At 43.9% G+C, this 25288-nt stretch overlaps 1 long non-coding RNA gene across 1 annotated transcript in view; it reads left to right on the forward strand.

Moving 5' to 3' along the window:
* Positions 1-2392: 2392 nt before the first annotated feature.
* Positions 2393-25288, forward strand: part of LOC120932557 — a 35319-nt gene continuing 12423 nt past the window's right edge. Inside the window, exon 1 of the long non-coding RNA XR_005748013.1 lies at positions 2393-2552. This is a non-coding gene — a long non-coding RNA (uncharacterized LOC120932557). The remainder of the gene's footprint in view (positions 2553-25288) is intronic.

The raw sequence follows: 25288 nt of genomic DNA on the forward strand, positions 1-25288 counted from the left end.
GTGGCGCAGCCCATGCAAGGTATGGTTGTCGGAACAAGCGTATCTTTTTACGTCGTTTACGTAAGTCGTACGTGAATGGGGCTGTGCGTAGGTTACGACGTGATACTGAGAATGCTCGCGCATGCGCCGTTCGTTCGGCCATGCATGGGGTCACGCTTAATTTAAATACAACACGCCCACGACCTGCCTACTTTGAATTACGCGCGCTTACGCCGGCCGATTTACGCTGCCGTAACTTAGGACGCAAGTGCTTTGTGAATACAGCACTTGCCTCTCTAAGTAGTGTAAATAAGATACACTACGCCCGCACAACGTAAAGCCGCCCTACGTGAATCTAGGCCATAGACTTTGCAATATTTTCTCACTCTTTTTTGCAGAACTGCTGAAGTTCAGTTAAATTTGATGGTGATCGTTTGTGGACTGCAGGACATTTTGCCCCATCCATCATCCTTCTATCCTGACAAGTTCTCCAGTCCCTGCTGCAGAAAAACACCCCTATACCAGGATATTGCCACCTCCATGCTCCATGAAGAATGATCTTATTTTTATGGTGAGCTGTATTGGATTTCCGCTAGACATATGGGCACAGATTAGAGAATTGCGCGATATTTGCGGGGGAGCAGGGCAACGATTTTGCCCTGCGCCCCCGCAAATATTTTGCGCTGCCCTCGATTCACGGAGCAGTAGCTCCGTGAATTGCAAGGGCGCGCCGGCAAATTTGCCCGGCGTAAGCGCGCGCAAGTTAAATGATCCCGCCGGGGGCGGGAATCATTTAAATTAGGCGCGCTCCCGCGCCGAGCGTACATCGCATGCTCCGTCGGGAAACTTTCCCGACGTGCATTGCGGCAAATGACGTCGCAAGGACGTCATTTGCTTCTAAGTGAACGTGAATGGCGTCCAGTGCCATTCACGTTTCACTTACGCAAACCCCGTGAAATTCAAATTTCACGGCGCGAGAAGGCCGGCTATACTTTAGCATTGGCTGCCCCTACTATTAGAAGGGGCAGCCTTGCGCTAAAAGTAGCCGTACGGAAACTCCGTACCTGGCTTGCGCGGGGCCCGCGCAAGCTTGTGAATCAGTGGTAGTATGCAATTTGCATACTACACGCTAATACACAATGGGAGTGCCCCCTAGCGGCCCCCGCAAGAATGCAGCCTAAAATCTGCGAGGCATAAGAGCCTTATGCCGCGCAGATTTTAGCCTGCAGTCGGTGTAACGAGGTTCCTGAATCAGGAGCACTCGTTACACCGGAGCAATTAAGCACTTGCGCTGCGTAACCTATGGTTGCGCGGGCGCAAGTGCTTCTTGAATCTGGGCCATTGTTTGGTGTTTAGGCCAAACAATTCAAATTTAGTATCATATGACCATAACACCTTTTCCCTTGTGGCCTCAGAATCTTCAAGGTGCATTTTTGGCAAAGCTCAGTTGTGACTCCATGTGGCCTTTCTTGACGAGTGGCTTTTTTCCTGAAACCCTCCCATACATTTATCCACATTCGTGGAGAATTTGTGAAATTGTTGTCCCACACAATGACCACTCTTTGTCATAAATTCCTGCAACTGCTTCAGCTCTGATTAGTTTCCTCCTGGCTCTTTCATCCAGTTTGGAGCGACGTCTTGATCCAAGGAGGGTCAGTGTTGTACCAAATACAGTGCCTTGAAAAAGTATTCATACCCCTTGAAATTTTCCACATTTTGTCATGTTACAACCAAAAACGTAAATATATTTTATTGGAATTTTATGTGATAGACCAAAACAAAATGACACATAATTGTGAAGTGGAAGGAAAATTATAAATGGTTTTCATTTTTTTTTACAAATAAATATCTGAAAAGTGTGGCGTGCATTTGTATTCAGCCTCCTTTACTCTGATACCCCTAACTAAAAACGAATAGAACCAATTGCCTTCAGAAGTCACCTAATTCGTAAATTGAGTCCACCTGTGTGTAATTTATTCTTAGTAAAAATACAGCTGTTCTGTGAAACCCTCAGAAGTTTTTTTAGAGAACCTTAGAAAACAAACATCCCAAGCTTTGAACATCTCACGGAGCACTGTTCAATCCATCAGAAAATGGAAAGAGTATGGTACAACTGCAAACCTACCAATGACTCCGACAAAGTGCATGTGCGCGAAACGTGTCGTCAAGGCAACCCTCAACATACACTTGACCCCCCTCACCGTGATCCATCCTTGTATGGGAGCACATTAGCAGCTATTGGCTTTATGACAGTGCCTCCAGTCGGGTTTTTACCGATCTGTGAATTTCGGGAGTCACTTCAGTGGGTGGATCTTTCAGATATCCCCACTAGAGAGCAGCAGTGACCCATCCTCTGGAGAGAAGGAGCGCTTCACGGCACACTCATTCCATCTCGCGGCCGTTTCTCCAGGCTCTGGGTTGATGTCTCAGCAGGATTGACGTCATCTCCACAGACAGTACAGAGCTTCCTGGTTTCCTTCTCCCGCTGATACAGCTTGTGATCCCACGCCCCACGTGTTGGAGGGCCCTCCACATGCCGGATCGCATGTCCCCTGTGTGATTCTCAGCCTAAGGTACTGTCGGCAGCCCTGTATTCCATCATATAACTCATGATGTGATCACTGACTTACATTGGGAATTGTCATCTCCTCCCTGCTCATGGGATCATAGGTGATTTTTTAAGTGTATCATTTGCAATTGGAGTCCATTCAGGATGGGAGTTTACTCATATTATGGTTGAATAAATGATTAATTTCTTTACAAACTGCTAAGAGACAGTCTGCAATGTGTTTCTCATGAGTGCAGGATTATAGTGTATAGATCAGGGATCCTCAAACTATGGCCCTCCAGCTGTTGTAGAACTACACATCCCATGAGGCATTGTAACACACTGACATTCACAGACATGACTAGGCATGATGGGAATTGTAGTTCCTGAACAACTGGAGGGCCGTAATTTGAAGACCCATGGTATAGATGTTTGTGTATATTCGTTACTTCCAGGTACAATCTTTTTTCCAGCAGCTCTGGGACTACATCCTTCTTAATTGACGTTGATTCCCACCCTATGATGTTTCATGATACTCCCACACACAGGGCAGGACTTAGGGTGGTGGGGGCCCCTGGGCTTGAGTGTTGAAGGGGCCCCCTGGAGCCGAGAATTGGGGGGGATCGAAGTTGTTGAGCGGGGGGGGGGGGCGAATTGAAGTTGTTGAGCGGGGGGGAGCGCATTAAAGTTGTTGAGCGGGGGGGGGGGGGATTTTGCATTTGTTGAGGGGGGGAGTGCCTCTCACCTGTGCCAACAGCCGGGGGCCACAGACTGTCATTAGCCCGGCTCTCGGCTTTCTTCCCTTCAGCAGCCACAGTCCTCCACACACCACTCCGGTTCCTCCTGCTTCCGTGCTGCCTCCTCTTGCAGTGCGGGAAAATTAACCCTTTTGCGGGACTGCGGGAAGAAGCTGTCTGTGCGGGAAAGTCCCACAGAATCCGTGCGTGTTGGGAGGTATGCGCAGGGCCGCCATCAGGAATTTTGGGGCCCCTTGCACAGCTTAAGGCATGGGCCCCCTGAAGCAGAGAACCTAGGGGGGGGGTGGGGGTGCTGCCGCCTGAAATTGAGAAGCGTGGGGGCTGCCGCAAATTGAGAAGCGGGGGGGCCTTTACAAAAAAAAGAAGAAATAAAGAAGAAAACAAATATATATAAATATATGTAGCCATCCGGGGCCCTGGGGACCTCTGGGCCTTTTAATAAAAAGAAAAAATAAACCTCTGGGCCCTTTAATAATAAAAAAAAAAAACATTTATAAAAAATACATAAAAAAAGGGAGGTTGCCAAACCCGGGGGCCCTGGGGACCTCTGGGCCTTTTAATAAAAAATAAAAAAATAAACAAAAATAAAAAAATAAACATTTATAAAAAAAATAAAAAGGGGGGGGTTGCCACATGGGGCCCTGGGGACCTCTGAGCCCTTTAATAAAAACATATATATATATATATATATAAAAAAAAAAATGTAATTTTTTTTATACAAAAATAAAAAAGGTGGGTTGCCATCCGGGGGCCCTGGAGACCCCTGGGTCCTTTAATAATAATATATATATATATATATATATATATATATATATATATATATATATACATATATATATATTGTATATATAAAAATAAAAAATATATAAAAAAAACATTTTTTTTACAAAAAATAAATAAAAAAAAAGGGGGGTTGCCATCCGGGGCCCTGGGGGCCTCCGGGCCCCTGGGGACCTCCGGACCCCTAAAAAAAAAAAAAAAAAAAAAAAAAAAAATTTTTTTTTTTTTTTTTTTAAAGGGGGCCCCCTATTGGGTGGGGCCCCTGGGCTTGAGCCCAGTCAAGGCCAATGGTAAGTCCGGCCCTGCCCACACACGTCTGCCAATTCTAGCGCTGGTGACATTGCTGTTTTTGTTGCAAACCTACCAAGACATGGCTGTCCACCTAAACTGACAGGCTGGGCAAGGAGAGCATTAATCAGAGAAGCAGCCAAGAGGCCCATGGTAACTCTGGAGGAGCTGCAGAGATCCACAGCTCAGGTGGGAGAATCTGTCCACAGGACAACCATTAGTCATACACTCCACAAATCTGGCCTTTATGGAAGAGTGGCAAGAAGAAAGCCATTGCTGAAAGAAAGGCATACAAAAATGCCATTTGCAGTCTACGAGAAGCCATGTGGGGGACACCGCAAACCTGTGAAAGAAGGTGCTCTGGTCAGATGAGACCAAAATTTAACTTTTTGGCCTAAAAGCAAAATGTTATGTGTGGCCTTCCACTGCACATATTTATTTGTAAAAAAGTTTGAAAAACATTTATAATTTTCCTTCCACTTCACAATTGTGTGCCTCTTTGTTTTGGTCTATCACATAAAATCCTACCTTCCACTTCTTAATAATAGACTTCTAGGCATTGATAAAGCCTTTGATTTCTATGTTGATATTTTTGTATCCATCTCCTGGCTTGTGCCTGCCCACTACCTTATCCCAGAGATCTTTTGACAGTGCCTTGCCACCCACAGTTGATTATTTGCTTCATTTGCACTACCAGGGAATAAAATGCTCCAGGAAAGCTCTTTTCGTGCTGAGCTAATCAAAGTGACCACAGCTTATCACAGTTGAAAGTCAAGTGGCTTTTCTGTGACATTGAGAAGGTGATTACTTACACCAGATTGAGTTATTTTTAGGAGGGTGGTGATACTTTTTCCAACTCAGTGATTCTGTTTTTGATTTTTCTTCTGACATGTTGGTATTATATCTTACACTTGGATGTTATAAGCTGCACTGAGTAAATACAGCTGGACAAATCAAAAACTGTGTCTTTTTTTTATTCAGGCTGAAAAGCAACAAAATGTGTATATTTTAACCGCTTGCCGACCGCCACACGCCGATGTACGTCGGCAGAATGGCACGGCTGCGCATATTGGCATACAGGTACGTCCCCTTCAATATGCACAGCCGTGGGTCGACCCAGTCGGGCACCCCGCGGATCCGATCGCCGCCGGTGTCCCGCTATCGGGTCACAGAGCTGAAGAACGGGGAGAGGTAAGTGTAAACAAACCTCTCCCCGTCCTTCCTAGTCAGACTGTCACTGATCGTCTGTTCCCTGTCATAGGGAAAGACGATCAGTGACGTCACGCACCAAGCCACACCCCCACAAGTAAGAATAACTCTCTTAGGGCACACTTAACCCCTTCAGCACCCCTACAGGTTAACCCCTTCACTGCCAGTGTCAATTTCACAGTAATCAGTGTATTTTTATAGAACTGATCGCTGTAAAAATTACAATGGTCCCAAAATGGTGTCAAAAGTGCCTCTTCACGGCGCCTGCGCAGTCAGCCCTGATGTCTGTGCGCAGGCGCCGTATAGCACCGTGAAGAGGCAAGTCCTATCTTCGAGAAGCGTGACGTGCCATAGCTGGCCGTCAATCATCTTCCCTGTGCATAGGAACGCCCATTCCCCGCGGGGAGTCTGAAACTTCATTACGGCAGTAAACTGTGAGTACGGCGCAAAAAAAAAAACAAAGAAAGGCATACTGTAGCTTGCGCTAGTATGCTTGATGTTATCATAGAAACTTGTTTTTTAGGGTGAAACACCGCTTTAATGTTATGTGCTGGTTTTGCAGTAGCTCTTCTGATCCCAATGACTTTTAGGGTGGAAAAGAAGAAACTGCACACCAACAAAAATGATCCAATGTGATTTTATTGTTCCAACATGAGTCACACACAAAAGCCACCAAGACAAAGAAACAGGACCCAGGAGGTGATGCGTTTTACATTGTCATTAGTGCTTCTTCAAACATGACAGTGTGAAACGCGTCTCCTCCTGGGTCTTGTGTCTTTGTCTTGTTGGCTGTTTTGTGCGACTCATGTTGGAACAATAAAATCACATTGTATCGTTTTCGTTGGTGTGCAGCCATTCCTTCTTTTCCAATTGTTTTTGATGGTGAGCCGTGTCTAGCACCCAGCACATCCGGATTACACTGATTTGCTCACCTGGAGTGACGCTCTTTCTTCTTGAATGTTTTTTAGGTTACTGGGAGGCCCTGTCCTGGGTGGAGTCACTGCCAACTTTAATATCAAACCCACTCTTGCACTTGAGGTTCTGGTTCTTATTTACCCACAGGCTTAGCACAATACCAGTTTGGGGAGGGCCATTTCTCATAACCCCCTACAGAGTGCTACATTTGGATACACTACTGAGATCAAAGTAGGATTGACAGTAGTAAGGAGGAGCAATATAATCCAGGACAGTCTCATCAACCTGGTCCTAAAGATCGTAACCTGCCCCTAGATGCATACGTACACATACCATGTACTTTCCTGCCAGTTAATGTAAAAAAAAAATGTATTGCCTAGCTATTCTCACAGAATGAAAATTGAACACCCTAGTGACAATGCAAGTGGTACTTATATGTTTGAAGTAAGAATGGATAATAATCCTTTGACATAGTATGTCCTGACCACAGCCAAACTGGCTTCTGTTATTGAAGACAGTGAATGGGAAGATATCCCTGGTCTCCATTTTGGGGCTCTGTGTGCTATGGCTGCAATAATTGAAGATCAAGTGGCCTTTTCTGAAATGCAGCTAATAAACTCCATGGAGGGTGGACCAGAAGCTTTGCCAGACATGTCATTTCTTAAATCAGAGACATCAGGGGTCTGCTTAGACCCATATTTCACCAAAGGCCCCCAAAAGTGCAGTTAAAACTAGAAAAATAATAATAAATTATGTAGCGCCCCCTTACTCTCAGTATGGGCGCTACGCTAAAGTTAGTGGGGAATGGGAGAGTTATTTTGCTCCTATTCACAATTTGTTAAAATTATGGGCTGGTGTCATTCCAGAACTGTCCTGTAGGTCAGTCTGCGCTTCAGGGGTGCTGTTTCCACCCCTGGGCAACAGGTGGCGCTAGAGGGACTCTGGCAGAGCCACTTTTCCCCAGCAGCCAATTAGGAGTTTTCCCTCGCGGAGCATGCTGGGGGAGAGTATATCTGTGGCAGACGCCATTTTTCTGAGTCTTTCGCGGGTTCCAGATTCCAGGTGCGGCATCCACCTTTAGGGTGTGCGCATCCAACGGACCCCGGCGATGGCCTACCAGGCCGGGGTCGCATTCTACGCGGAGTTTCATGTTCCCGAGAGGGGCCCCAGTGACTTACTGGGTCCCCAGTTCTATTGAAAGGATCCCAGGCTGGATGCCGTTCGATTGGGGGGTCAGCTTGAGGAGAACTCGGAGGCAGGTTGTCCAACAGGGCTTGAACGAACCAATCGGGGATCTGGTGACCGGAATGCTGACAGGTACACTTTGCTGTCATCCGGTGACCTATGCTAAAAACCTACTGGGAGGTTTCGCTCGATTCGTTCATTTAGCTCACTCAAAGTAATAGGCCTGTGGCAGAGACCCTAGAGCCAGGTCTGTGAGAGAGACCTGTTCCTCCCAGCAACCTAAGTGACACTTCGGCTGCCAGGCTCGTAGCAGGAGCCTGCCCGGGGGCACTTCACCCACTCTGGCTAGAGTGGCGACGAACTGAAATTTATACTACTGAGAGCAGGATTGCTCGGTTCTTATCCAGACCTGATACTGCAAATTTCTCTCTCTTGCTTCATCAACCTTTTCTTCCCAGTTGATGTTAATGTTGGCCGTGTTGGCTTGGAAATAAAGCATTGGAAAACCTTTATTCATTGTCTGGACATTCGCTCACTACTCTGTTCTTCAACTGCACCCCTAGACAACACTAAGGTAACTTAATATGCCGATCCCAACAACAAACCAGTGGCTCCTGCGGGGGTAGCGCTACAATTAAATAAAAAAATAAATCTAAAAAATCATTTGTCAGGCAGCAAGGAGGCATGTTTCCTCTTCACCGCATGCTTTAACCCCACGCTAGCGCAACCTAATTACAGAGAAGTGCTATTCAGTTGAATGGGTCCTGTTTGATGGGGGTTTAACTTCTGCCATGGCTCAGACACATAGCATCGTGGCCATGGTATTTTTAGTGAAAATATCTTTTGATATTTTCAGAGAGGGGCCCTGTCAGGTAGGCTGTACGGGTCCCCGTGATTTCTAACAGCAACCCTGGTCTAGTTCAAAACCATTTCTATTGGTCTAATATGAGAGATACCATGACTAGCCTATGTAGGCATGGCCTCAGCCCTGCCAGTTCAAGCTGCTCCAGTGGGGCACTTACAGAGTTCAGGCCCTATGGACCCTGTATAGATTTTCTCTACAATGAAAGTACTGGTGTTAACTGACCACTTCACTCAATACACCCAATCTTTTCCTACCAAAGATCAAAGTGCAGTTACAGTCACAAGGTTGCTTTGGAGAGTAGTATTTCATCTCTTACAGCTATAGCGATTGGTTGCTACGAGTTACAACATCCACACATTCCACCCTGCTGCCAGACTACCATTAGACACACTCCTTTAGTCGATGAACAGTCTCTTGCTTGTTTTTGTTATTTTATTAGGGGTTAAACTTGGTTGGTGAAAGGGATATGGAATGCCCATAGAACAAATTAGTACTTTGAAGAATATAGTAACTCAGACATCTCAAGTCTCCTGCGACTCGCGGGAGCCTCCTGCATTTGACAGCGGGCTCATGGACACCCGCGAGTGCGACACAATCACCCGGCTGAGCCTGCCTGCAATGTCACTCACAGCGGCTGCGAACGATTGGTCCATGGGTGGTGCCTGCGTCAGCGAGAGGAGGGAAGAGGGAGGGGGCCATGCGGTGAAATCATTCCTGTGCGTGCGCTGCAATTGGTTGCCAAGCTCGGCTAATTTGCCTAGGAACTGAGCGTATTAAGGCTGGTGTACAGAAGAGTATGACGGTGATTGGGTGTCTGGTTTCCTTTCAGAAACCGGTGCTAGTGTAAATTTAGAGGGGGTCAGAGAGTTAAGTGACTCTGGCCTGGTTAATTTGTTTAAATTTGAAGCCTCCGCCTCAGCTTTGGCTGTGCTGTGGGTTCATGCTGTCATTTCTGGGGTGTAGGTCACACCCCAGGCCGACAGGTGGCAGCAGTGGAGTCAAGGATTTGGATGCCTCCCCCCAGCAGCCTATCAGGAGGAGGCTTCCTCGCTGTGCATGCTGGGGAGGGGTATTTATGGGGCAGACACCATCTTCTCGGGTCTTCTTTACCTTGTGTTATATGTACTGAGATTATATGTTGATACTATACGATTTTACGGAATTGTGTATACAATATTCTTTATATGTGTTTTCTACTAATAAATATTTATAGTTTTTTACACTAATTACCTGTACCGCCAAAAATCCACTTTATTAGTCCAGATTAATTTCCATTTTCTGATTGATATTTTAGCACTTTGCGAACTGTAAATATGGGAGGTCTCCTGCTGTGTTTAATTGTGTGCAATGGCTAGTTGTCTCCTGCAGGATTCTGTCTTCTAAAGGGCATGCCTATAATAAAAACTTCTGGGTCTGTATTTATTCATTAATATATAGTTATCTGATATTTTTTGTTTTGCCTGGGGTTCTAATTTCGATGTAAGCAAAGGGGAAATAAAGTTCAGCCTATAGTTAAACGAATACATGGCAGAGCACTGAATCCCAGGAGAATATATTTACTGCAGTTTGCATAGCTTCATAATGACAGTATTGATTTTTACCATGCGTATAATGGAAAGCTGATGACAGAGTCTGAGGTTAATGAGATTGCATATTAAAGACAAATAAAATGACCTTAGATGTTCTGTTCTGCTAGATAATGTGCAAAATCCTCCCTTGTGGAAGACTATTATGTATTGATCTATACATGTTTTCACATTCTACAATGACTCGTTTGGGAGTTTTTCAGGTATTTTTGTGCCACTTCCAAACTACTAATTTTCATATTTGTAAGTAAAAATTGCCCCATTGTTCCCAGCTCCATTCCTGGCCACCCCGATGCCTCACGTCTGCCTTTAGGTTGTATTCACACTACAGCGTTTTAAATCCCAGGCAGATTTGCCACAGATCTGCCCGCGAGTTGACAGCGCCGAGGTGTGAATGACAAAACGCGGGACTTGCATTCAAGATGATTATTATTTGAATGACACCTCAAATCAAGCGCAGCCACTGTACACCAAAAGTGCCGCCACTGTGCCAAACGCAGCTACTGTACCCATCAATTGCTGCCAGTGTGCCCATCAATTGCCACCAGTGTGCCCTCCCCGCCTGGCACTTACCTGTCTCTGCGCTGTCCTCCACACTCTGAGTCCGTGTTGTCTGCCGTCCTCTTCTATGATTGAACGCCTGTCGCTTCAGCCAATCGGGTGACAGGGTAACCAGACCCGAGCACCTGATTGACTGAGAGGCAGGTCAGTGTTAGGGAAGTGATTTATTTGCTTCCCTAACACAACACTGTGTAAAAAGCGAACGCACAGCATTGCGCCTGCTGTTTACCAATTTGGAAGCCTATTAGAGCTGAAGTCTCTGAGTGAGTGAGAAACTTGTAAAGCGCAACACATGCGAACTGAATCGCCTCTGGGCGCTGTATCCATTTCATGGGTAAGGAACCCCTTGACCTCAGAAGAGATGGGTTTTAATCTTTCTCCTGAAGGCCAAGTGGTCCGACTCCAGTCGGATGGTGGTTGGTAGTGCATTCCACAGGCGAGGTCCCTGGACGGCAAGTCTCTAATCAGGCGTTTCCAAAAAAAAAAAACACCCCCGCCGCTGTAATTAGGGGGGGCGGTAGCGACAACAACAGATAGATTCATGCAATGCATGAATTTATCCATTGGTGATAGACAGGTGCAGGAAAGAGGGGGCAGTGCTCCTGTGCCCTTTATGGACGCACCACCACTGCACGTGAGTATTTACTACATTCTGCATTGTGAAGCTTTCATTGGTGAAGGTTTTCAGTGAAAGATCACTAGTGTTATACGGCCCTAACTGCTAATATTTTGTTTGCTTCAGCTCTATAAGGCCTCATTTACACAACTGTAAACATTTTACTGATGTTATAACGCATGTTTTCTAGGTTCCTGCATAATGATCAGCAAAATAGTTGCATATAAATTCATTTGAACGTGTAACGACATGTACGTGATTTTTTTTTTTGTGATAATTTTTTCCCTTTGTTTAGTCTTAATTTATGCACTTGCATGTGTGTATGCATATGCATATTTTTATATGCAGAAACACATAAAGCTCATGTTCTTAGACGCACATTTTTGGATTCTGTTACGGATCTAGACGCAGTGCATAGTTATGCACCTGTGGGAATGGCTCCCTTGAAAGCAATGCAGCTGCATTCAGATCCGTAGTTAACAGCTTGGAGATGCGTTTTTTTAATGGCTGTGTGAATGAGGCCTAAATCATAAATAAGGTAAAAGTACAAAGTAAATATAGTTAATAAGACATTAGTTTCAACCTTTTTATTTTTATATATATATTATTTTTGCATTTCTGTGTTACTAATCTCTTGAAACAATTTCACTTGTTCATACAGCACAGTGATGACTGTCAGTGTTAATTTAGTCAACGAAAACATGTCAATTTTCGACAGCGGCCTTTTTACAGTGACAACATTTTTTATGAAAAGAACACCACTGACGAAAATCAATTCAGTATTCATCAACGAATGAAACGAAAATGTGAGGAAGGGACGTTTACTCATGTGAACTTCCGGTTTCCCAGAGCTCCACCTGTGTAGAGCTTGTGAGTGCTCCTGCCCCCAGCAAGCAAGCGAGTCTGTAGTATGCTTAGCAGTTAGCACTGTGTAGCATTACATGCCTTCTCAAACGAACCCCCAGAGCATTACACGCCTTCCAACACGGCCATCCAGATCAGAGCACTGTGTGTGTACATTACAGGCCTCCCCTCAGAGCACTGTGTGTATTACAGGCCACCGTGTGATTTACAGGCCACCCCTCAGACCACTGTCCAGAGCACTGTGTGTATTACAGGCCACCCCTCAGACCACCATTCAGAGCACTGTGTGCATTACAGGCCTCCTCAGGCCACTGTCCAGAGCACTGTGTGCATTACAGGCCTCCTCAGGCCACTGTCCAGAGCACTGTGTGTATTACAGGCCACCGTGTGATTTACAGGCCTCCCCTCAGACCACTGTCCAGAGTACTGTGTGTATTACAGGCCACCGTGTGATTTACAGGCCTCCTCAGACCACTGTCCAGAGCACTGTGTGTATTACAGGCCACCGTGTGATTTACAGGCCTCCTCTCAGACCACTGTCCAGAGCACTGTGTGTATTACAGGCCACCGTGTGATTTACAGGCCTCCTCAGACCACTGTCCAGAGTACTGTGTGTATTACAGGCCACCGTGTGATTTACAGGCCTCCCCTCAGACCACTGTCCAGAGCACTGTGTGTATTACAGGCCACCGTGTGATTTACAGGCCACCCCTCAGAGCACTGTGTGCATTACAGGCCTCCTCAGACCACCCTCCACAGCACTGTACAGCATTACAGGCCTCCTCACACCATCCAGAACAGCTAAATCTGTACCTGTGAGTTTGTTAAAACCTTAATACCACAAATAATAACATATTAGATTTTTTTTGTTTTACTTCAGAAGCATTTGAGTTTGGAAAATCTAGAGAAATGCTTAAATAATGCATTACAATTGAACTAGACCAATTAGATTTTAGTTGACTAAAATTTACTGCAGATTTCCGTAGACTAAAACAATTGCAGATGGCTAAAATGGGACTAAAAAACGTATACAGCATTTTAATCAAAAGACTAAAACGAAATTGCAATTTTATGCCAAAATGAACACGGATAGTTTTTGAAACTTTGTAACTGCTGAAGCTTTGAGATGTCAGTTTGTCCCGCAATTGGGTCTGACCAGCTGATGATATCTGTGCTGAGCCAATTTGATCTCTGTAATAGGGATCCCACGGATCTGGTAAGCAGCCATTTCTTATATCTGCTTTGTGGAAAAATTCTGATGAAGATGTCTATACACCTATCTTGTCTGTCAGAGGATTAAGATCACAGTGAAGCTTCTGCAGCTGATTTGATATGGACACTGCTTTAGTTTTCTGCTGATGATTTTTCACAGTTGACAAGAGGACTTTTTTATATGCATTTTTGTTTGCTGGTACTTGGTTACGCATCTAATTTTCACTTTCCACAGAGGTAAGATGGTGCCCAGTGAAGTTCTTGAAGGCCATGGTACATAATGTGTTGCTGCACTGCGGTTTCATTCATTGTAAACAGCACCCAAAAAGCACATACAGTGCCCATGGAGCACAGCACAACTTAAAGTCTCCTACGACCTATAAGTTCAGAAATTGAGAACAAATCCTAGGAGAGAGTAGATGGGTGACCTCATATATATGATGCAGATTATCCAGTTACAGACTGTGGAAGGTGTAACCAACGTCACTGATCATGTGGGCAAATACCTTTGCCATGATTTCAGAGTCCAAGATTGCACAAGGAGGAGCTTACAGCTAGAAGAGTAAGATGGAACATGTATATAAGACCTTTCATTCAATTATTCACAGTTGAAGCCCCGCACAGTAGGGTATATTTGAAAAGTGACAATGGCTGTGGTAGTGGTGGTTTGGGGGTAAGGCGTCCTGTTTGCAGCATGTTACATCCTAAATACAGGTGTAACATGGTGCAAAACATGAAGGTAACCCTTAATGTAAACAATATTGCACCGAGGCTTTAACTCCACCTGGAATTTAAAGCTGACCTCATGGCAAGTTAGGGATCACAATTTCTACAGGAGACCAGTGTCAAACTTCCCAAAAAGGAAAGGGAATTTATTGACAAAAATGACAGTCATGTACCAGATGACTTGTAATAATACTATTCTTTTTTTTTTTTTTTTTTTTTACAGATTATTCAACTAATAACAACAATACATGACACATAAGTTAAAGCATATATATTAAAATCTTTCTTTGGAAACATTTACATATTTCTTTTGAAATATTTTAATATTCAGTTTAACTTTTTCACTTAACGCCCTAGCCTGGCATTTTTATTTGTAATGTAACAGCAGCAAAGTAACACATGCATGCAAGGACTGAATGCCATTCTTTTTACAGCCAAAGGACTTTTTAAGAAATGCGTCCGCCTTGACCGTTTGTGGGTGAAGTGATATTGTCTTTTCAAAGGGAATCCGTCCAACCAATCGACACACATCTTGCGAGTGCCACTCAGCTGCAGCTGGGGACAATTTATGGTGCTTTGGGGTCTGTAGGAGCATGTGACCTTCCCCAACATGACAGGGCTCAGGTCTAGCAGCCGATACTAGACCCATGCATTGCCACATAAGGACAAGATTGTGACATCACCATTTTCCTAGCATCCAACACCAGCTGACATTAAAGTGGAGGTTCACCCTATAAAAAAATTCTAACACTTCTAACAAAAATTTTAAGTGGCATGCTAAACGACGGCGCGCACACAGCGCGTCACGACTTCCCGAAGGAAGCTCGGGTCGGCTCGGCTCTATTCGGCACCTGCGCCGAATAGAGCCGAGATTCTTTTGGGAAGTCGTGACGCGCTGTGTACGCCGTCGATTGGCATGTCAATAGGAACGCCCACTCCCGCGGGATTTCCTACCCGGAAGCCGCGGTGAATTCCACGGCTAAACGATATCTACGGGGAAAAAAAAATAAAGGTCAGTGACATTTTATATGCAGCACGGTGCTGGATGCAGTGTTAGAATTTTTTTTTATAGGGTGAACCTCCACTTTAGGGATTTTAGTGCTAGCTGCAACACAGGGAGTGGCAGAGGAGCCATTTGCAAATCTACCATTACTTTGCCCTGAGCAGTGTGATAGCGTCCCTTTAAACCACAAAAGAAACCAACAAGAGATGCAACGCGTCCCTGGACAGTACCAGCAAGCGTGACGTCACTCCAATAGGTGGACCTGGCTTGACAGCTCCCCTTCAGTGCTTCTCTGACTATTCATCAAAGGCTCTCCCTGGCCAGGATCAAGTGGCATATAGTGGACTCTGATCAGTTGCTTCTTGTGCTGCAAACCTGAAAGCTTCCCTCCCTGCTGTTTCTGTGAGTAAATTACTTTTTATGTATTAATAAATTGCTTTTAATTTTACATACTACACTATAGGCTTCGGCGCGCCGGTTTTCTCTGCTTTTCTTTTTAAAGCATAAGTGGGCCCATAGCTAAAGTCATTGTACTAGGCCCAACACTTGTGTAAAACAAGATGCGACTTCGAAGATGATGAAAACCTGTACTAAAAGAAATACATAAGCTTCCACTGCTGAAAATGCTAGGATTGACTCTAGTTTTAATACTTACTGAATCACTGACCTGGAATAAGCAGGCAGCAAATGAAACCAGAACTACGGGTGAAACTCTAAAAATTTGAATATCGTGCAAAAGTTAATTTGTTTCACAAATGCAACTTAAAAGGTGAAACTAATATATGAGATAGTTCAAGCCGTGATTTGTCATAATTGTGACGATTATGGCTTACAGCTCATGAAAACCCCAAATCCACAATCTCAGAAAATTAGAATATTGTGAAAAGGTGCAATATTCTAGGCTTAAAGTGTTCCACTCTAATCAGCTAATTAAGCCATAACACCTTCAAAGGGTTCCTGAGCCTTTAAATGGTCTCTCAGTCTGCTTCAGTAGGAATCACAATCACAGGAAAGACTGCTGACCTGAACGTTGTGCAGAAAATCATCATTTACACCCTCCATAAGGAGGGAAAGCCTCAAAAGGTAAAGTGCTGTATCAAAGCACATTAATAGAAAGTTATGTGGAAGGGAAAAGTGTGGAAGAAAAAAAGGGCACAAGCAGCAGAGATGACCGCAGCCTGGAGAGGATTGTCAGGAAAAGACCATTCAAAAGTATTAAGGACTTTCACAAGAAGTGGACCGAGGCTGGAGTCAGAATATCAAGAGTCGGGATGAGCTCCGATGTGTTCACACACTTCACATGCAGAGCGCGCTAGGAAGTCGGCACGGCGCTAATCACAGGCAGGGAGACATTGTCCTGATGCTCGGCTGCAGAGATTGGGAAATGTCTCACTGTCTGTGATTAACGCAGTGTGCAAACACCCCGGAGCTCATCCCTAATCAAGAGCCACCACGGGGATGCCAACTTCATTTTCCAGCAGGACGTGGCACCTGTCCACACTGCGAAAAAGCACCAAAACCTGGTTCAATGACTATGGGATTACTGTGCTTGATTGGCCAGCTAATGCCACATAGAGAATCTATGGGGCATTGCCAAGAGGAAGATGAGAGACATTAGACCGAACAATGCAGAAGAGCTAAAGGCTGCTATTGAAGCATCCTGGTCTTCCATAACACCTCAGCAGTGGCACAGGGTGATATCTACCACGCCACGCCACATTGAGGCAGTATTGCTGCAAAAGGGGCCCAAACCAAGTACATATGCATGCTTATACTTTTCAGAGGTCCGATATTTTTCTATGTACAATCCTTGTTTTATTGATTGGATGTAATATTCAGAATTTCTGAGATTGTGGCTTTGGGGTTTTCATGAGCTGTAAGCCATAATCATCACAATTATGACAAATCACAGCTTGAACTATCTTGCTTTGCATGTAATGAGTCCATCTCATATTAGTTTCACCTTTTAAATTGCATTAGTGAAATAAATTAACCTTTGTACGATATTCAAATTTTTCGAGTTTCACCTGTAAAGGCAAAACATTTCTTCTCACTTTGGATAGAGTAAGGGAGTGTTATAACAACACCTGTCAGAATATTATTTTTTGCCATCTGTGTTCCATTTAGGAGATTTCCCTTCACTTCCTGAGCCAAACAGGAAGTGAGAGAAAATCCCTACAATTAAGGGAATTCCTTGGGAACCCACAGGTCACCAGAACTAGTGTCCCCATTGGAAGATTTTCCCTCTTTTCTGGGGACAAGCCAAAATGTTTTTTTTCCCCCAATTTCAATGGTAAATGGAAAACAGGACCTTAATGGGGGCACAGACAGCAATACAAAGCAGTGCTGAGAAGGCGGATGACAGGTCCGTCCTCGCTCACCGTACTGAGATGGACCTGTCAGAGCCCTGCTCTCCTCTATGGGGAGATCAGATGAAGACTGACCACCTGTCCATTTTCAACCGATCCGTCAGACGGATGGAAAATAGGGTCTGCATTTCACGGACAGGATTGGATAGCAGCAGATGTCAGTGGACATGTCGTAGCTGCCCCATAGATCAGGTCCGCCTGAACAGAGGTGGCTCTTTAATTAGGCAAATTAGGCGGTCGCCTAAGGCCTCGCACTCACAGGGGCCTCGCGGCCGCCTAACTTAACCAATGCATTACCCCAGTTTTGAGGGACAAGGGACCTTAACACTGCTGTGCTCAGGCAGCGTTAAGAGCACTGACTCAGGAGCGGGGCAGCCAGCGTCCCTAACAAGTGAATATCTGTGACACCACCCCTTGTGACATCAATGACCCAGCATGCCCTCAGTCAATGACGTCACAAGGGGGCGGGTTCACCAGGTGGCCCCCGCCCCTTAGTTATTAAAGAGCAGGATCTGGGGGCCACCTTGTTAAAGGAGGCTTTCAGATTCCAATAAGCCCCCTGCCCACAGACCCCCACAACCACCAGCCAGGGTTGTGGGGAAGAGGCTCTTGTCCTTGAATTATTTTTCCAATCATGGGTGTAAGTGGGGGCCCCATGTCAAGTTTTGCCTAAGGCCTCACAAAGCCTAGAGCTGCCTGTGTGCCTGAAATACTGACAGGTGCACCTGATCGGAAAGCCTGTGCAAAAGGGGCCTTAGAAATGTTAAAAGCAAATATTACAGCTGTAAAAAAATTAATAAAAAAAATAATTGAAAAGGTCATGAGAAGTACTACAAGGATAAAAGGTAAAGGCCCAACTCTAGCCCAAAAAACTTTTTTCTATAGTTTTGTATAGAGAAGAGAAGAATAAGGCCTAACTCAACCAGGCGTACCGATGTGTACCATCCATGTAAAGGGTCGTCTTTGCCCACATGGGATGCATAGGTGCATAGACAGTCCATTCATGTCAATTGGGACACAGCGGCTGCAAGGAAACAGCCACTGGTCCCAAATTGACAGCCATGCAGGTGCGTGTCCCTGATCACGCACTGTCTGAGGGGGGCCACGCACCTGCATGGGTGGAAAATTGATACCAGTGGCTGTGTCCATGTACCCGCTGCGTCCCAATTCACCATGAATGGGAATGCCTGCACACAGATGCAAAAACACCTCTGCATCCCCTGCAGGGAAAGATGGCCCTTCGCATGGAAGTACAACTGTGTGGATGAGAAGTAAAGGCACGTACACACGATCGGATTTTCCGACAGGAATTGTGTGGTGGCAGGCCGTTGTCGGAAAATCCAACCGTTTGTATGCTCCATCGGATAATTGTTGTCGGATTTTCCACGGACAAATGTGGTATAGCATGCTTTAAAATTGTCCGCCAACAAATGTGTGCGTCGGACTAAACTCCAAAATACAAACACGCATGCTCACCATAACACATTAGCAGAAGTTGCCCAAAGGGTGGCGCTAAAGAGCTGAAAAAACGTAGTTTGTTGACCGACAATGCTTTGCCGTTTGTATGCAATACAAGTTAATGGCCAATGAATGCCCTTCGAACAAAAGTCCTAAGCTTTTTGTCCGACGAAAATCCGATCGTGTGTACGAGGCTTAAAGCGGGAGTTCACCCGAATTTTTTTTTTTTTAACATTAGATTGAGGCTCATTTTGTCAAGGGGAATCGGGTGTTTTTTTTTTAATCGAAGCAGTACTTACCGTTTTAGACATAGATCTTCTCCGCCGCTTCCGGGTATGGTCTTCGGGACTGGGCGTTCCTATTTGATTGACAGGCTTCCGACGGTCGCATACATCGCGTCACGAGTAGCCGAAAGAAGCCGAGCGTCGGTGCGGCTCTATACGGCGCCTGCGCACCGACGTTCGGCTACTTTTGGAAAATCGTGACGCGATGTATGCGACCGTCGGAAGCCTGTCAATCAAATAGGAACGCCCAGTCCCGCAGCCCATACCCGGAAGCGGCGGAGAAGATCTATCTCTAAAACGGTAAGTACTGCTTCGATTTAAAAAAAAAAAAAAACCACCCGATTCCCCTTGACAAAACGAGCCTCAATCTAATGTTAAAAATTAACTTTTTGGGTGAACCTCCACTTTAAGAATCTTTGTCAAGTGTTTTCCGCTGTCCGTGTCCCTGCAGGAGACATAAACTCGTGCTTTTCCATGTCCATGTGACCAGTCTCAGAGAAGATAATCATGGGGATAACGATTGTAACTAAAGCATTTAATAGATTGAGGATTGGTTAGAACCTCTCTCAGGTTGTGTATTGCTGTCCTAGTGACATCGACACCCTCTGGATGTGCCCCCCCCCCCCCATAGATCTCATTGGTTTCCTCCCTTTATGTTAACCTGCAGTGACGTGAGTGATGGTGGAAAGAACCAGTGAGATATGTGGGAATACTTGGGAGGTCAACATCCCCAAAAACCAGTTCTAGTGCTCAGAGTAGAGTTTGCCAGTGTGAGCCTACTTGTACAGGTAAAGGGAATTATATATATATATATATATATATATATATATATATATATATATATATATATATATATATATATATATATATATATATATATATATATATATATATATATATATATATATATATATATATATATATATATATATATATATATGAAAAAAAATAAAAGGAAAAAGATAACAGGATTACTTGAAAAGTCCTGTTGATACACACATGATTTAGATCAATGAGAATTTGCTGGACAGAGGATGCAGGTGAATACAGAAGCTGCAAACAGATGAGATGACACATGTTAGAACAAAAAGCATGCACCAGAAGAACCGTGTCGGCTGTCAGTCCAGGGGTTTAATTGCTTTTAAAAGGTGCAGTTCCACTGAGACGGAGAACAGAAAGACAAATCACACGAAGGGCAACTGCATTTCATACATTGCAAAGCCATTATTCCCACAAGCATGATTACAGAAACAGGAGGGGTAGAAGTTAAAACATTTCCACCATTTTAAGTTAAAAAGATCGTTATTTACAAAAGATGAGGCATTATCTGTTGCATTCTTTGACATTCATCATTATACAATCTAAGGCCTTTAAAGTGAAATTTCACCTTTCTAAAAAAAAAAAAAAAAATGAAAAGATAAGGCAGGTTAGTGAAATCATCAGCTTTGTAAATACCTTGCCTGTCTTGTTTGGAAAAGCCTGCAAAAACGCTTAGGGGTCTATTTATAAAAAAAATTACATTAGGTATTAGTCCAGAAAATCTGCACATTTATTCAGAACAAATGTTCTTAATAAAACATTCTAGAGAACGTTAGAGGGAATGAGCAAAAAAATTAAACCAATAGTTACACTTATTTGCACATTTTTGCATGTTTTCAAGAATTCTGTTGTTAAAAAGGTGTATTTACTTCCTATGTTCCTTAGCTCAATCTAGTGGCCATAATGCAGTTTATGGCTGGGTTCACACTGCCGTGCGGAGCGGCTCCCAGCAGGGATCTGGTGCGTCCCTGTTCACCGTTTCAAGTCCGATTTTGGCCCAAATTTTTGGCTGAATTCAGACCTGAAACAGACCAGAAGATGCACAGGACCCCTGTGCAATTCGCTTCACAGCCGCCACGCAGCTGTGTGAACTGGCTCTATTGAGAGCCGGCACAGTCAGCTGACATGCGAATTGGATGCTGGGAAAGCAGTAGTAAAGCCCACTTTGTGATTTTACCAACAGGAAAGACTATATAGGGCTTACCTGTAGGTAAAATGAATATCTTCTAAACAAGGACCTCTTAGGAGATATTCACCCCGAGTGCAGCCAGTGACATCACTGATGCATGCACTCTGAAGGTCCAGCATACCTCGCTGGAACTTCAGATCTTCATGCAAAACTGAGGGCTCCCGCGCGCATGTCAATCACACAGTCCGAGCGCAAGAACATGGAAGAAAGACCAGGGGAAGATGTCAGCCCTCTCAGCGGTGACAGCGCGGTGCTGGAGGGCTTCGTTCTAAGGCAAGTATTTCATAATGTGTTAGTATGTGATGCATACTGGCACATTATGCCCTTGTTTTCCATTTTTTTTACAACTGCTTTAATACTGCCTATAATAAAACATTAATTCAGTAGAAAAAATTGCTTAACCACTTAAGGACCACCTCCTGCAGATATATGTCGGCAGAATGGCACAGCTGGGCACAAGCACGTACATGTACGTCCTCTTTAAGTGCCCAGAGGTGGGTCGCCGAATCGCAAAAACTGACCAGGTCCTTTACCTGAATAAAGGTCCGGGTCTTAAGTGGTTAAAGAGCATTTGTTTTTGCCCAATTTATACAGAATGAAGGTACATACTGAGTCACTGGACAAATGGCTTTGCAAATCTTTTTATTAATAGACCCCTTATAGTATACATCACGTCCTATGGGAAATACTTGCAATTTTCAAACTGCCAGGAATTTAGATAAGATTTACTGTATGTGTGGTTGTTTACATTATGTTCAGATGGAAGCCATATTTAAAAAGGACAAATTTAACTAGGTGGACTGTTAACTACAGAACTATGCACTGTGAAATAAGCTTGGTAGTTATACTTTGCTTCCCTTATCAGCCCAAATTGGAGGTCCGGGAAAGTTGCACAACAACCATATTACCAAGCCTGCAATATTTATTCATGTGTATCTAGTCCAGATTGCTTATTATAAACTATATATATATATATATATATATATATATATATATATATATATATATATATATATATATATCTCTATCTCTGCACGTTTTTCTGTAATATCAGAAATATATTTACCTTTTTGCTACTAAATGTCAATAAAGCCCAAACGCCCTGGTCAAAAGCAGTATCGGGATGTGTTGGGTAACATGGCTACAACTCTATTACTAATTTGTATATCTAAAATCATTTTGATATATTTAAGGACAAAAAGGGCTATTTGGTAAATCTTTTTAAAGAAATCCTGTTTTGTATTGTGACAAATGCACAAAAATAAAAAACAGTTATTTTTACATTTTTTTTTTAATACTGTAATTGTATCTGACACTTGTTAAACAGAGGCATATTGCCATCTGCAGGTTTATTTTTTTAATAAAGCTTCCAGCCTCCACATGATTGGGGAAACACTAACCTGTTTGGTTTCAGATCGTTCGTTGTGACGGGAGCTGTGACAGCCCAGTCCGATGTTTATCAGTTGTGAAGAGTGTCAGCTGATACTTATCAAATGGGAGGAGACTTATGCTGGTCATACACTATACGGAAAATCGGCCGAACCCATTTTTGAAAAACGAACATTCGGACGCGAGTACAAACGATGGTGCCATAATGTAATGACCGATAAATTGTTCAGAGGACATTAAAAAAAAAAAAGAATTTGGTTCGTTTTTTTTACATATACATAGTGCATATAGTTCAGATAGGAAACACATTAACCTTTCAATTTATCGTTAGTTTGGCAGTTTTTCCAAACTTGCCGTTTGTTTGTTTTTTCCACAAAAACGTCACAAACGATTAACGATTTGTGTCCAATAACTTGCAGACATGTCTACATGATCGATTTTCGGGCAGTTTTTCGTAGTGTATGGCCAGCATTAGTTTAATACAAAAATTATAAAATGCACATCTTTATTCAGGTAAATTTTTATTACATTTTTTACACTGGAGCCTGTAAAGCACTGCACCTGTGATCAGCAGATTGCTGATGCAAAGCCAGGATCTTGTACACGATCAGAACCCTATCTGCTTTATGGGCAAGGCAGTTACTGAATTGCAGGAATCAATGAACTACAGGAGCGCTCACCAACACCTTTGCAGTTCATTGAGAAGTACAAGCCGTCGCCACACTGGCCGATGGTACTTGTACTTCATTTATTCTCAGAACTCTGTGAATGAATGACGGGAAGGTGTGGGCAGAGCCCCTCACACCTAGGTCGTTTTTAAATTTAGTGGATGGGGCATCCTCTACCTGCACCCGCTGTTAGTCACAGGGAGGGGGGAGAGGAGGTAAGAGCTGGAACTTGCTACATGTTGCACTCTACAGTGCCTTGAAAAAGTATTCATACCCTTTGAAATTTTCCACATTTTGTCATGTTACATCCAAAAACGTAAATTTATTTGATTGGAATTTTATGCGATGGACCAACAGAAAGTGGCACATAATTGTGAAGTGGAAGGAAAATTATAAATGTTTTTCCAAATAAATATGTGAAGAGTGTGGGGTGCATTTGTATTCAGCCCTCCTGAGTCAATACTTTGTAGAACCACATTTAACTGCAATTACAGCTACATTTTTGCGCATTCTTCTTTGCAAAATAGCTCAAGCTCTGTCAGATTGGATGAAAAGCATCTGAACAGCAATTTTCAAATCTCGCTACCAATTCTCAATTGGATTTAGGTCTGAACTTTAACTGGGCCATTCTGACACATGAATATGTTTTGACCTAAATCATTCCATTGCAGCTCTGACTGGAAGGTGAACCTCCGCCCCAGTCTCAAGTCCATTGCAGACTCTAACGCCTCGTACACACAATCGGATTTCCATTGGACAAATCCGTGGAATTTTGTGCGAAGAGCCTTGGACGTGAAGTTGTTCTGCATACAGAACTTTTTCAGCCAACATACAGGAAACTACATGTTTTTTCTACATGTTTTTTTCTGCTCTTTAGCGCCACCCTTTGGGAAACTTCTGCTAATGTTGTCTTATGGTTAGCATTGGTTCGGAGCATGCCTGTTTTTACTTCGGATTTTATTCCGATGGACATTACACATGATTGGACAATCCAACGGAACATATTTGTCGGAAAAAATTGAGAGCATGCTATCCCACATTTGTTGTCGGAAATTGTCTGATGGAGCGTATTGTCTGATGGAGCGTACAAACGATTATCCGACAAAACCCTCCATCACACAATTGTTGTCAGAAAATCTGATCGTGTGTACAGGCCTTTACAGGTTTTCTTTTAGGATTGACCTCCACTTGGCTCCATCAACTCTCATCAGCTTCACTGTCCCTGCTGAAAAGAAGCAACCCCACATGATGCTGCCACCACCATGTTTCATGTGGGGATGGTGTGTTCAGGGTGATGTGCAGTGTTAGTTTCCCACCACACATAGCATTTTTCTTTTATGCCAAAAGGTTTTGGTCTCATCTGACTAGAGCACCTTCTTCCACATGTTTGCTGTGTCCACATGGCTTCTTGTAAACTGCAAATGTGGGATCTAATGGCCTTCTTTCAAAAATTGCTTTCTTCTTGCCACTCTTCCATAAGTCCAGATTTGAGGAGTGCACGACTAATAGTTGTCCTGTGGACAGATTCTCCCACCTGAGCCGTGGATCTCTGCAGCTCCTCCAGAGTTACCAAGACCATCTTGGCTTTTGTTCTGATTAATGCTCTCCTTGCCCGGGCTTTCAGTTTAGGTGGACGGCCATGTCTTGGTAGGTTTGCAGTTGTGCCATACTCTCCATTTTCAGATGGATTGAACAGTGCTCCGTGAGATGTTCAAAGCTTGGGATATTTTTTCATATCCTAACCCCGCTCTTGTACATCTTTATCCCTGACCGGTCTGGTATCTTCCTTGTCCTTTATGATGCCGTTTGTTCAGTAAGGTTCTCTAACAAACCAGCTGTATTTATACTGAGATTAAATTACACAGATGTGGACTATTAACTAATTAGGTGACTTCTGAAGGTAATTGGTTCCACTAGATTTTAATTAGGAGTATCAGAGTCTGGCTGGGTTCACACTTGTCCGACAAACGGTCCTACATTGGGAGCCTCATGTAGCATGACGTGTGAAAAATCAATG

Source organism: Rana temporaria, chromosome 3 (assembly GCF_905171775.1).
Source record: "Rana temporaria chromosome 3, aRanTem1.1, whole genome shotgun sequence".
Classification (NCBI taxonomy): Eukaryota; Metazoa; Chordata; class Amphibia; order Anura; family Ranidae; genus Rana; species Rana temporaria.